The sequence below is a fragment of the Schistocerca cancellata genome, chromosome 3 (assembly GCF_023864275.1).
Source record: "Schistocerca cancellata isolate TAMUIC-IGC-003103 chromosome 3, iqSchCanc2.1, whole genome shotgun sequence".
In the NCBI taxonomy this organism is placed as follows: Eukaryota; Metazoa; Arthropoda; class Insecta; order Orthoptera; family Acrididae; genus Schistocerca; species Schistocerca cancellata.
This window is the reverse complement of record NC_064628.1, coordinates 565,703,953-565,717,642: the sequence shown is the minus strand read 5'-3', so window position 1 is coordinate 565,717,642 and position 13,690 is coordinate 565,703,953.

The following is a 13,690-nucleotide window of genomic DNA, read 5'->3' as shown; positions in this document are numbered from 1 at the left end:
TTTTGTATTTCCTTTGTTCGTCCCTCAATTTATTATGTTACCAAATATTTCTATGCAGTTACCTTCTTTGATCCCATAATTGTCTTTCCAACCTCTCTGGTGGCCGATTTTAGAGATGTCTGTTACTCTTTGACTGAACTGCTCACTGTGGTACTCATCACCGCAATACCTAAGGCCGAAGAGAGCTACAAACACATCTCATCATTTCTCAGCAGTTCAGTATCCTAGTTCCTTATACATTGATTCTTCTGGACAGGTCTCTTAAATTTCAGCCTACGCTTCATCTTTAGTAACTTTTGATCTGAGACTACCTACTCCTGGATAAGCCTTACAATTTAATAATCTCATTTCTGAATCTGTCTCACCATTATGTAATTCAGATGGAAACATCCAATATCACAAGACATTCTCTAAGTACCATGTTTGAACGAAGTATTCGCTATTACCAGCTGGAGTTTACTGCAGAATTCTACTGATATTTCTTCTCCCTCATTCCCACTACCAAGCCCATATTCTCCCATAACTTGTTTTTGTATTCCTTACCCTCCTACTGTTCGAATACCCCATGATTATTAGATTGTCACCTACCTTTAGATACTGATCTACCCGTTTAATATCTCTGTCTTCTTTCTCAAGGTCGAATCGCCGTCAGTGGCTGGGAATGTGGTGACCTGACCCAATACCCTTCCATACCACCTCTGTTGTTGAATTAATGAGGAAGGCACGGTGATTAGTCCACTATTGCTTCGTCTTCCAGGCCTGGTCCTTTTACCTCTTTATGTAACATGCTTGTGACATCGTCCTGTATACCCAAATTATAGCTGATGGAATTAGTTTCCTTTAATTTACGTCTATGGTCATAAACTGTTCGATAACAGATTACCGGTTTCGGTCTTTAATGACCATCATCAGATCTGTTTCATAAAAACAAAGTCCTAATGTACTGCAGCCATAGTGGCATTTAACATTTGACGATGCCACTATGAAACAGATCTGATGATGGTCATTAAAGACCGAAACCGGTAATCTGTTATCGAACAGTTTGTGACCATAGACGTAAATTAAAGGAAACTTATTACATATACGGGTCACTGTTTTTTCGCGACGATGTCGCAGCTTGTGAATCTGATGGAATTGGTTTGCTGTCAGTTCTAATGAAAACAACCCTATGACAGAACTTTGCAGTAACTCGCTCGCAGTACTACTTTCCTGTCCATAACGTGTCCTACTCGTGTTATGCCATTTTCCTGCTTCTGTTGATATTACCCAACATTTGGCTAACCAGAAATCTTTGTCTTCTTTCTATTTCACTTCACTGTCAATGACAATATCTAAATTGAAATTTTGAATTTGCCTTTTCAGGCTTTTTAGCTTGCTTACCACATCCAGACATCTGACATTCCATGCTCCAACTCTTAGTATGTTTCTCTTCATTTTAGTTATTAAAATTTTTATCTCATTATTGCTTCGACACTTTTAGTTTCCTCATAGACGTCCAAATGGGTAACTAATCTACAATCTTTTTTTCAATGGAGAGATCATCATGATAATTTTTCGATTACAAATCACATGTCCAATGGATACACGTTATGTGTCATTACTGCAGTGGTTTCCATCTCCTCGTGAATCCTTAGGCCATTAATTATTGCTGATTCTTCCACATTTTAGGGGCATTTTCCGAAAGGTAAGTGGTTGCCCTGAAACTCTCTCCACTCTACTGCCTTCTGTGAAAATGCGGCCATTGGTAGAAAGAGGATGACTACTATGCTGTGAGCCTTTAGCTACCATTACGGCGAATTTTATTCAGAATTTAATAGTAGCTGAGATAGAATGCTGGGCTCAGGAAGATTTCATTGCATTTCCAAGACCTTGTCCCAAGGCCACAGGTCTTATTTGAGTATTTAACACTGTCTAACGAAGTAATGATATACGTTCTAAAATTACATTTGCATACTAATTAAATTATTTTGGGCTATCGTGTCGTGGTCAAATGAGTTCATGGAAGAAACCCAACGTTTTGTCCCCAGTCTGACGAGGACATGCAGCTTGTATGACTGATATTTCACACTATGTTTCGCTACTTATTGACGTAAATTATTTTTATCTGGGTGCTCCCGCCCACAGGCATAATGCTTCGTGCTTTAAAAACTCGAGCACCTTTGCCTGCTTCTGTAGTCTGCTATTGCTATTAACCCATGCTGAAAGTCTGGTACGCATCTTCTTCTGCACAGGAATCTAGATATTCTACACCTTCCTCCTTCAGATTAAAATTACTGGCGTGTTTAGTAATGTCTGCCCTCTCTATGCAAAGCTTACTCTAGTATAGGCTCATTGCAGCCAGGACCTGAGTCTTATAAAACTGTCTTCGATTTCGATTTCATGGCTGCAAAGCACGTTCAGCAGCAGCTGGTGTGTCGGCCTCTGCCCTTCAAACGTTACCCACATTTTCTTCCATTTGCTTTTCGACCTTTGTTTACGTAGTAAGTAGCCCCACAGCTCTACAGCTACATGGGATCCTATAAATTCTCGCTTTTTCCAGAGATTTCCGACCATCATTGGCCGACTAAAGGTTGTAGTGGCTACAACACAAGCACTTCTTATACTGACACCAATAGTCCCATCACAGACTGTACTAGTAATCCAATGACAGAAAATCCAAAGCAGAGTCCAGCTAAAGGTGCGGCAAGTTTGTACGCAGAGTAGTACTAACGGTGCAAACAGACGAAGCTAAATGTAGCCGGGGCAGCGGCCCAATCAACCCGCCGCAGGTTGTATAGGCGCCGATCGTGCTTTGTGTGCATAGGCGCACGCAACCTATGTAGCAGACCGACGACAGGGGAGCTGGTGCTGTTCCATGGATTCGTGGGCGAGCCTCGATGACGTAGCACGCTGTGCCGAAGGCAGAAACAGTGCTGCGCTGTCTGTGCGGCTTCCTCCGCTGGAGAAACCGCTGCTGGAGACTGAGAGGCCTACGCAGTAACGTGCTGGCGTTAATGCTAAGGTGAGTCGCGTTTGTATGCTATGGCGATATTTCGATTTGTCCAGGGCTTTCATATGCGCATAGCGTCTCTACTAAACAGCTGAGAAATGTTGTATTTCCCGAATGGCTGTGCATCACTATGAACTCTATGTGGCTGTGTCAATACTCTTTTCATTCCAACGAACAAATACCCTTTCTCCGGAAGGACATTAATGAAATACCCTAAAAGTAGGCCGCGGTGGCCGAGCGGTTTTAGGGGCTTCACTCCGGATCCAAGCGGCTGCTACGGTCGCAGGTACGAATCCTGCCTCGAGAATGGGTGTGTGTGATGTCCTTAGGTTAGTTAGGTATACGTAGTTCTAAGTGTAGGGGACTGATGACCTCAGATGTTAAGTCCTATAGTGCTTAGAGCCATTTGAACCAGACAAATATCCCAAAGTCCAGTTCACATCGGCTAACATTTTTATGACAACGCATTGTTGCCGTAGATGGGATTTGAATCCTGGTGTTGGTAACGGCCCCTGTGGATTCTATTCCTGACATTGATTGGGGTACAGTACAAAACGCCAAAACAGAATTTCAGGTTAAAGTTCTGCACGATTATTTCATAGTATCAAAATGACTGAAAATCAATGGTTTTTACAACAAAATGTTCGAGAATCGTTAATGAAAAAGTTAATTACACATTATGTAACTGTTTTTCCTTTGTTGATATAATACACAAAGTGTGCAAGTCACGTTAAATACATCAGGTGACTGATAAATATTCCCAAAGTCTGTTTTTAGGTAAGCTGAAATTTACGAATCTTGCTAATTCATTACTGGTTTAATTAAAATACAGATATTTCTCCTAACATTTCTATGGGAATGTAATAATGCAATCACGAGATAAAATTATACGTTTTTCTGAAATTTGTGAAATTATGTTAATTCACAACACCAAGTTTTCTAAGTTCAAATGGTTCAAATGGCTCTAATCACTATGGGACTTCACATCTGTGGCCATCAGTCCCCTAGAACTTAGAACTAATGAAACCTAACTAACCTAAGGGCATCACACACATCCATGTCCGAGGCAGGATTCGAACCTGCGACCGTAGCACTCGCGCGGTTCCGGACTGAGCGCCTAGAACCGCTAGACCACCGCGGCCGGCAAGTTTTCTAAGTAATTATAACTTCCTGTAAACTGTAGGTAAATGATCTGAATAATGTTAATGATGTTGATTCGGTATATGAGTGAACCATACCGTCTAATTTCCTGACAGAAATTAAGCAAAACAATACTTCCTAACCTCTGTCCATTAACTAAATAAACACTGTTTTTTGCCTTATTTGACAAATATTATTCTTAATGTTTCTGCACGACCTAGGTTTCGTGTCATAAGCCCATTTCAGGTACATTACTGATTCCCAAAGATGATAATACACAGACAATCATGATGATAAGGCAAAGATAGTCATCTCAACTTCTGAAAACTGGCTTAATGCAAAATTACTTCAATGACAATTTTTTTAACAAATTACATACGAAATTACGCAGTTCAGCAATTACACTAACATGGCAGGATTAAAGTTATGCATCAGCCAAGAACGTTTTATCTACTGATGGACTGAGTTCCTAAAGTTTTGCTTCTATCCTGGAGTTGACATTCGTCTAAACGAGGTGAACAATTGAATTGGGTTTGTTCGTTTAATAATAGGTGTGGGGATATCTGTCTTTTAATTTATAAAATTTCTAATTTTCCTCTGAGTGTTAGGTTGTATATCTATTATGTATTTGTGGTTATTGTTCAGGCAATGTTCCGCAAAGGCTGAATCAGACTTCTTCAATCTCCAGCTCCTATGATGTTGTTTAAGCCTGGTGCAGATTGACCTCCCCGTCTGCCCAATGTAGCAAGATTGACACTCATGCCATGTGATTTTGTAAATCCAGTTTTTGTGGTGGCTGGTTGTTCGTCTTTTGCATCGACCAAGGAGCTACATATTGTCCGAAGGACATAGAAAAATACAGAGAAACCTTTGGCCTTCAAAAAGTTACTTATCCTATTTGATGTTTTCCCTACAAAGGGTAATCTGCACAATTTTCTTTCCAGTTTGTCTGTGTTTTTCATTGGGGACAGTAGGGACCTGGTGTGCTTCTTCATCTTTTTATTTAGAATTTTATCAGTGATGTTGGGGTTAAATTCATTATTTGTGGCTGTTGTTTTTATAGTATTAAGTTTCTGGTCAAAGTCTTCTCGGGACATAGGGATGGAAAGGAGACGGTGGATCATGTGGTGGAATGGGGCATGTCTGTAGGCTGCAGGATGTTGGGAGAAAGCCAGGTTGAATGTGGCAGTGAAGGAGTATTTTCGATAAATTTTAAATTTGTGCTTGTATTGTAGTGTATTGTACGGTATTGAACTGGAGACCTAGAAACTACGGAGAAGCTTCGTCCTCGACGTAGCCTTAGTGATACACAACCTCATAACAGGCTACAGCAGTCCACTCACACCACCGCTGCCCCACATCGAACCCAGGGTTATTCTGTGGTATGACCCCCAGTGGATCCTCCTGGGAACGTCTCACACCAGACGAGTGTAACCCCAGTGTTAGCGCGGTAGAGCAATAATGGTGTACGCGTACGTGGAGAAAGTGCCTGCGCAGCAACTGCCGACAAAGGGTAACTGAGGCGGAATAAGGGGAACCATCCCGCATTGACCGAGGCAGATGGGAAACCGCCTTAAATAGCATCCACAGACTGGCCGGCACATCGGACCTCGACACTAATCCACCGGGAGGATTCGTGCCGGGGACCAGCACGCCTTCCAGCTCAGAAAGCAGTGCCTTATACCTCACGGCTAACTGGGCGGGCAAATTTATGGTCACCACTACGGTGACCAACACGGTCGCAGGTTCGAATCCTGCTTCGGGCATGGATGTGTGTGATGTCCTTAGGTTAGTTAGGTTTAAGTAGTTCTAAGTTCTAGGGGACTGATGACCACAGATGTTAATTCCCATAGTGCAAAGAGCCATTTGAACCATTTTTTGACCTTTATGTTAGTGTGCCCCTTGCCCCCCGGGGGGTAGCATAAATATCTCGTTTCTTAATCTCATTCCCTCAGCCTCGTCTACTTTAATTCGGCGACATTTCATTTATCTTGTTTTCGGTCTGTAGATACTCATCTTGTACCCTCTTTTCAAGACACTGTCCATTCCGTTCAATTGCTCTTACAGGTCCTTTGCTATCTCCAACAGAATTTCCGAGTCATCGGAAAACCTGGTAGTTTCTATCTCTTACCTAACGATGTGGCGCAGTGATTAGCATACTGGACTCGATTCGGAAGGACGACGGTTCAACCTCGCGTCCGGTCGTCCAGATTTAGGTTTTGCGTGATTTCCCTTAATCGCTCCAGAGATATGGTTCCTTCGAAACGGCACGGCCAATTTCCTTCCAATCCTTGATACCATCTTAGCTTTCGCTCTGTGTCTAATGACCTCGACGTCGACAGGACGTTAAACCCAATCATCCTTCCTTCCGTTTCCGTTTATTCTACCTGGACATTAATTTCCACTGTAAAGCTTTTTTTGCTTCTTTTACTGCTTGCTCAAGGACCAGATTAAATAACATCGGGGATTGCCTGTCTCGCTCCCTTCTTAACCACGGCTTCCCCCTCATGCCTTTCGACCCTTATTACTGCCATCTGGTTTCTGTAGAAATTGTTAATAGCCTTTCGATCCCTGCATTTTAGCCTTGGCACCCTCAGAATTTCAGGGTATTCCACTCAACATTGTCAAAACCTTTCTCTAAATCTAAAAATTCTGCAAATGTATGTTTGTTTTTCCTTAACCTATCTTATAAGTCATAGGGCTAGTATTGCCTCGTGTGTTCCTTCCATTTTTTGGAATCCAAACTGATCTTCCCCGAGGTCAGCTTCCACCAGTGTTTCCATTCTTCTGTAACGAATTCGTGTTAGTATTTTGCTACCATGACTTATTAAACTGATAGTTCGGTAATGTTGTGCCAAAACAAAATAGCCAACACTTGTATTATAGCATTTTAGGGTAGAAAAGGCTATTAAACGACAAGTCATGCTCTGTTGTTGAGTTTTTAGATAAGTTTGCTCACACAATATTCATAGCGCTAACGGCTTTATTGTAACACTGAGTGTGTAATATATTTAACAAAATGTTTTTCGTCCAGCTGAAGGATACTTTGGCGGTACTTTCTTTCGATGCCAGTAAAAGATAACATAAAGTGCACTGCAATGAATCAGTCTGTGTGGTAAATATCCCTCAACAACAACCAGGGATGTAATGCATACAATTAGGTGCGCGTCATATATTCGCAGTCCCTCGTAAGTCAGGCAACACGTTTTGAAAATACCTGCATCAAACAGAAACTGTGGCACGCTCGCAGGCTTACGAGTAAAGCTATAACCGCCAGCTACTACTAACACTTACTCGGTTTCTATTCCACGTAGATGTAATTGGTCAAAGACTAAGACAGTCGAGTGTGCTTAATGAGACATGCGTAACGAGGACCTCAAAGCGCATCAGATGACTTCTTGGCAGGTCGCTGTGTCACACAGAAGCAGCGGCTGAACACAGCAGCACTGATTTCTCCTACAGACAAACGTGAAGTTGGACCCGTCATACGGGGTTGGAGAACATAGAGCGTAGCGCTGATCTAAATTCGCCATCAGCTCACTCCTTGTCTTTTTTCATTCAAAGACTAGACTCGGACCCTATCAGATGGTTCATTATTAGGACAGACACTCGCATCGGAGACCGCAGAAGGAAGTATCGATGACGAGCACACTGAGCGCGAGCGATCTACGATTTACAGTTACTGATCTCAGCAGCCGAGTCTGAAAAAATCCCAATCACATAATGCAGGCTTCCACAGCCGATATTTTTCACTCTTGAGTTTTCAGTTTTATGGGCGTTAAGCTGTGCTGTAAGGCACGCTTCTCTGCTTGATGTTTCGTCCCGTAATGCTGGACACACCCACAGAGACTATAACGACGAAGTTAATTAATTTTCAAACATCAAGCTCTGCAGGGCGACAGTATCGAATTTTTCATAGATAACCACTCAACCTTCGGGTTGTAAGGCCATTAAAACTGCTGCGGAATATTGCATATTTGCGCTGATGTCTGCTACTGAAATTGTGCAGGAGAAGATCTGGAGCAGTTAGCATTGTTTAGAGCTAAGGCCAACAACCCACCTGATTACAGTCCTGTTCTCGTCTATTAATGGTATTTTTGTGTTTGTGAATTTATATGACCCCGGTGTCCATCCTAGTATAGTAATGATAGGACTTTGATAAAACTATGTTACCCAGTAGAGAGACATAAAGTTTCAAAAAGAACTCTAGCCGAATAGATGAAGAACTGAAGTTCACAAGTTATTGATCTCAGTGCCACACAAAACAAACAAAGCTACCCGTTCTGTTGTACGAGCTCCACAGCATGATTCGGCACCACTTTGTGATCGTTGGTAGCGGGAGCATGGCGATCCGACTGCTGCGCCGTTACGCATCGACAGTTTGGCATTATCGGCTTGGAAGCTGGTTTAAGTTTGGAAGTTGCGTTCGATAATTGTGTGCCAGGTAGTTGCGAGTAGAGCGCTAAACCAAGAAAATATGAGCAACATCGACGCTCGTGTTTTGCACCTCAAAGATGACGACAAGTTCTTGGTGAGGAAGTTCAAAGGTAATGTAATTTGCGCACTTTATGCCGGCAAGTGAAAAAAAGGTATCTACTCTCTATTCAGGGTAGAATTCCATGAAAATTCAAGTGCAAGGAGGCTACAGTGGTACAGAGATCCATGTGCACGGTGTGGTAGGCTGAACGAGCGTTTTGCCCTTTGACCTCCTGCCCAGGAGCGAAACAATGATAGCTGACCGCTGCTTGATTCTAAGATTTATAAGGTCTTAAATGCTCACGTACGATAATACTACACGATGGTTCCCACCACTGCGTGCCATTCTCTCAGTACTCACATGTGTCCATGTGAATTCCGATGCTCAGCAGCATCTTCATTTCTGTGACTTCTTTTCCTAATAACAAAGAATAGCGCATTTTGACAATTAGGTTACTAATATTTGTGATTATTACTACTATTCTTGGTATTTATTCATTTGGCATTTACAAGTCAAATATTGAAAGAAAAATCTTACAACTAAAATAAGACATTTTCACCATATTGCATCCATCCATGTGCCTGAAGGAGATGAAATATTTCACCTTTCTTTGTGTGTACGTACCGACTGATCACTTTCCTGGGATTGTCTGCAACGATGGCTGAAGCAGAATTATTGCAGGTAAGTCAGTCTTTCAAAGGCTAACTTGTTCTCCACACTTTTTCTAGTACTTCTGTCACTTCAGTGCCATCTCTTATCCTCAATCCAGCAAGTCATCTGTATTAAAAGTTTGTATCTAACGTGTGTGTGTTTGTACTATGATTACATTTACTTCTTTTTTCAATTATCGGAAACGTTTTACATCCTATTCTCATCATTTTCCATGCTTCTGTGTAGCCTGCATGTTATCCTCCTGCCAGCAAATAGCTTTTTGAACTTACCAACGACAACGTGTGTGTCATTTCTTACTCACTGATTTTAGTGCCGTTAAGTTTCATGATTATGCACGTACCATGTATTACCCTTTTCAAAAAACTGGTTCAAATGGCTCTGAGCACTATGGGACTCAACATCTTAGGTCATAAGTCCCCTAGAACTTAGAACTACTTAAACCTAACTAACCTAAGGACATCACACACACCCATGCCCGAGACAGGATTCGAACCTGCGACCGTAGCAGTCCCGCGGTTCCGGACTGCAGCGCCAGAACCGCTAGACCACCGCGGCCGGCTTACCCTTTTCTGAAGTTAATGTAGCTGAGGGTTTATGTGGACACACTTTCTGGTGTAACTGGACTCAGTATGTGCAAATATCTTGATAAAATACACACCACTCGACTAAGTATCGCAGTGTCATTTGTTGGCAACGAAAAATTTGTTAAACAGGTAGAGGATATTATTTTATGCAGTCACATAACCAATAATATCAACAAACTATTGACTATTTTTTCATTTTTATAATCAATTAAACATTTAGGTCATTCTTAATACACGAAACAATTACCATATCACAGTGAAAAATTTGTAGATTAAGTGTGAACGAACATATTACACTCAATTCAGTTATCCTTATTGAACCGTATTTCCCTTTTGATCTGAATTATTCTCATGAGGACTTATACTCAAAATGGCAAGAAGATGACATTCGTACCTATTTTTTGAAGAGTAAAATTTAAGAATTCTTTGAAGAAAATTGGACACAAATTGGAGATTGAAATACATATGCAATAAGTGTCATTTATAAAATTAGAGAACACTCCAAACATGAGATATATTTATCATAGTACCGAATATGAACAACTAAGAATCATCACTTCACTATAAACCGTTATCTGACCTTAAATGCACAACAGAGTCCTTTATAATATTCTGAGCCGATTGTCCAACTGTACCATGAGTTTTAGTTGGGTGCCGAACGTGCCCAAGTTGCTCGTGTTGGTATTATGTTAGACATGCGACAGTGCATGAGCCATTCACAGAAGTGTTTAGAGGGATCTATGAATTTTGTGATGATGAGCGAACTGGTGCATCCCGCTTCAGTTTGCGTACGTATTCTCGTCACTAATCCGCTTAGACAAAAGTGGTAACTGCTATGTGTGAATGACTTTGCGAGACGTTGATGAGCATGACACTCACTGAAAACACGCTGTATCTCTACACTGCCACTAGGCAAGAGACCCAACACTTTTTCATCTCTCGTAACGACATGTACAGAGATCAGTTTGGTAAGGTGAGGACGCATCATAGCTGGTGGGGATACAGACTTTCAATCAACAATGATACTGTGTGAATGCATAGTGTCACAGCGATATGAATTAATAATATCCATGGATTCCTCCCTCGTCAGATTGTTAAAATCCCACGAGCATTGCACGGAGCTCTGCTCCGCCATTGTCAAGCGATAAATGACTGCCGAGGCCGCGTTTTTACGGCGCCTTTCATCTGAAAATCTTCGGCGAAATAGCATGGCAGCAAGTTACTAACATCAGGCAGTTCACCCGACATTTCATGGAACTTATTCTGCGGTCATTGTAATCGAGTCAATTGGGCATTTTCTGTGTGCGTTTAGTAACGGCAGTGAATTCAATAGAAGTACTCTTTCGTTTTCAGGTACTATTTCGCTTTAACTGCTCGCTACAGCGAGTGCCAATTACTGCCAGACTTGATTGCTACTCGCTACTGCTTGCGTGTTTCGTTGAAACTGTTCACTGCAGCTCTGACACAACCCTGTTCGCGAAAGAAACATACGCACAAGTTCACAACACGGTTTATGATGTCATTCTAGATTTCGCTGGAGAAGGAAGGAGAAGATATCATTGTTATGCTAATTAGATAAAGCTCTAACACTATAATCCAAGACCGCAAAATTGAAAAATTTTATTAAAAAATGCTACTTCTCCATGTATCATTAACTAGGTTAGTCTAAATTTGTTTCCGTAGATGTCGGCTCACAAGGGAAACAGGCAGACAGTGGCATATTTAATAAGTCGTTAAAGGAGAGAATGATACTGAGCAGTAACTTATCTATATCTACATCTACATACACATTCCGCAAGCCACTCATACGGTGTAGGGCGGAGGGCACCTTGTACCACTACTGATCATTCCCTTTCCTGTCCGAATCGCGAGTAGAGTGAGGGAAAAACGACTCGTGTATGCCTCCTTATGCGCCCTAACTTCCATTACCTTCGTGGTCCTCAAGCGAAATGTACATTGGTGGCGGTACTGTTGCGAAAAGAGCTCTGCTGTCCCTCCAGAGACTCCCAACTGAGTTAACGTAATACCCGCAAATTCATCGACGCTAACCGTAACAAATCTTGCAGCCCGCCTCTGAATTGCTTCGATGTCTTCCTTCAATCCGACTTGGTGGGGATCCCAAACACTCGAGCAGTTGCCAAGAACTGGGTCCCACTACTGCTCTGTATGCGGCCTATGTATGGTCTAACCACACTTTCCTAATATTTTCCTAATAAACTGAAGTCGATCATTCGCCTTCTCTATTACCGTCCTTAAGTACTCGTTTCATTTCATATTGCTTTGTAGCGTTAAGCCTACATATTTCATGGAATTGACTGTCTCTCGCAGCACACTACTAATGCTACAGTCCATTCAAACACTGCGGGACTGATTTTCCTACTCGTCTCTATTGATTTACGTTTTTTCTATATTTAGAGAAAACTGCCATTCTTCGCACCAACTACAAATTTTTCCTATGTCATCTTGTATCGACCTACAGTCTCTCATCAGCCTCCCGTGCACCACAACGTCATCAGCCAACAACTTCACTTTGCCGCTCACCCTCTCCATCAGACGATCATGCATTTAGAGATTAACAGCGATCCTGTCACACTACTGACGATACGATACTCGCCGTGAAGGGCAACGCACCGGTTTCTGTTAATTTTTGTGTCACGCTTATCGCGCATTTTACGTAGCAGTGAATCTAGAACTCCACACTTGCGATAAATTCGCTGCAGCTTTTTACATCTACACAGTTTTTTCACAGGCACCTATCTGGAGAAATGAAAACAACCGTTTTATTAACTTGATCCAGATACCAACTAACACCGAAACACTGCTCCGTGTTATCGAAGGGAAGGCATCTCCGAAGCTGAAGGGTTTTAAGTGCGAGGTACATACAAGAATTATTTCATTGGTCATACAAACCAATGATTACAACCGGGAAAGCAACTAACTCAAAGTTTAGCAATGCAACAGTAACAACGTATTGTTACTTCCATTAACAGCTATTAAAACCTGAAGACTGAGAAACAATGTATCGCAGTATCATAATTTATGAGTGCCTGTAAATAAATTTACTACCATTTCCTATTGCATCTTGGACCTTTTCTTCATACTGCTGCGATTTGTGTCGCATGAAACGTGGCATCAAGCTTAATCTCACTGGATGGCATGCTCCGTCTTGCTCATACAAACCAGCAATTGTGGGTTATTTAGTGTTTACCATTTCCGGAACATTATTGAAATATATTATTTTTGTAATGTTCGTATATTCTGGAATATTCGATGTTTGTCTATAGGCCTGCTTCCTGAACTACTCGATACTCGTATAATTAAGCTTCACTCTGCGCCTAGGAGGTCAGTTCGAAATAAACGACCTTTCAATGACATGTATATTATTGCATCTACGATCTTGCTTTTCTACGTGGACGCGATTCTGGTTACGAGGTGACATTGTTTGAAGGAGCGCAGCGTACTTCATAACATATGCATCGCCGAGGCTTCAATTAAGCAAAGTAAAGCCTAACGCGTACCCGGACAGGAATCACAATACAAGTAGTACATGGTTCCAGTTGTCTATATGGATTCCAAGCCAGCAGCAAGTCAGCTGCACATTAGGCGCCCATCAGTGTTTTCCAGGGACTCATGTCAGACAAGACGAAATGGCCGAAAGGATTCGATTGATTTTCCAAATACAACAGGTGAGCCGACATGACGTGCTTGACAAATGTGTACTTTTACTTGGATGGCACAGCCCAACAATGGTTCCAGAACAAGGCAGAGAAGCTCAATAACTGAAACAAATTCCACGCTGAACTGAAGGAAACATTGACTGACAATAAG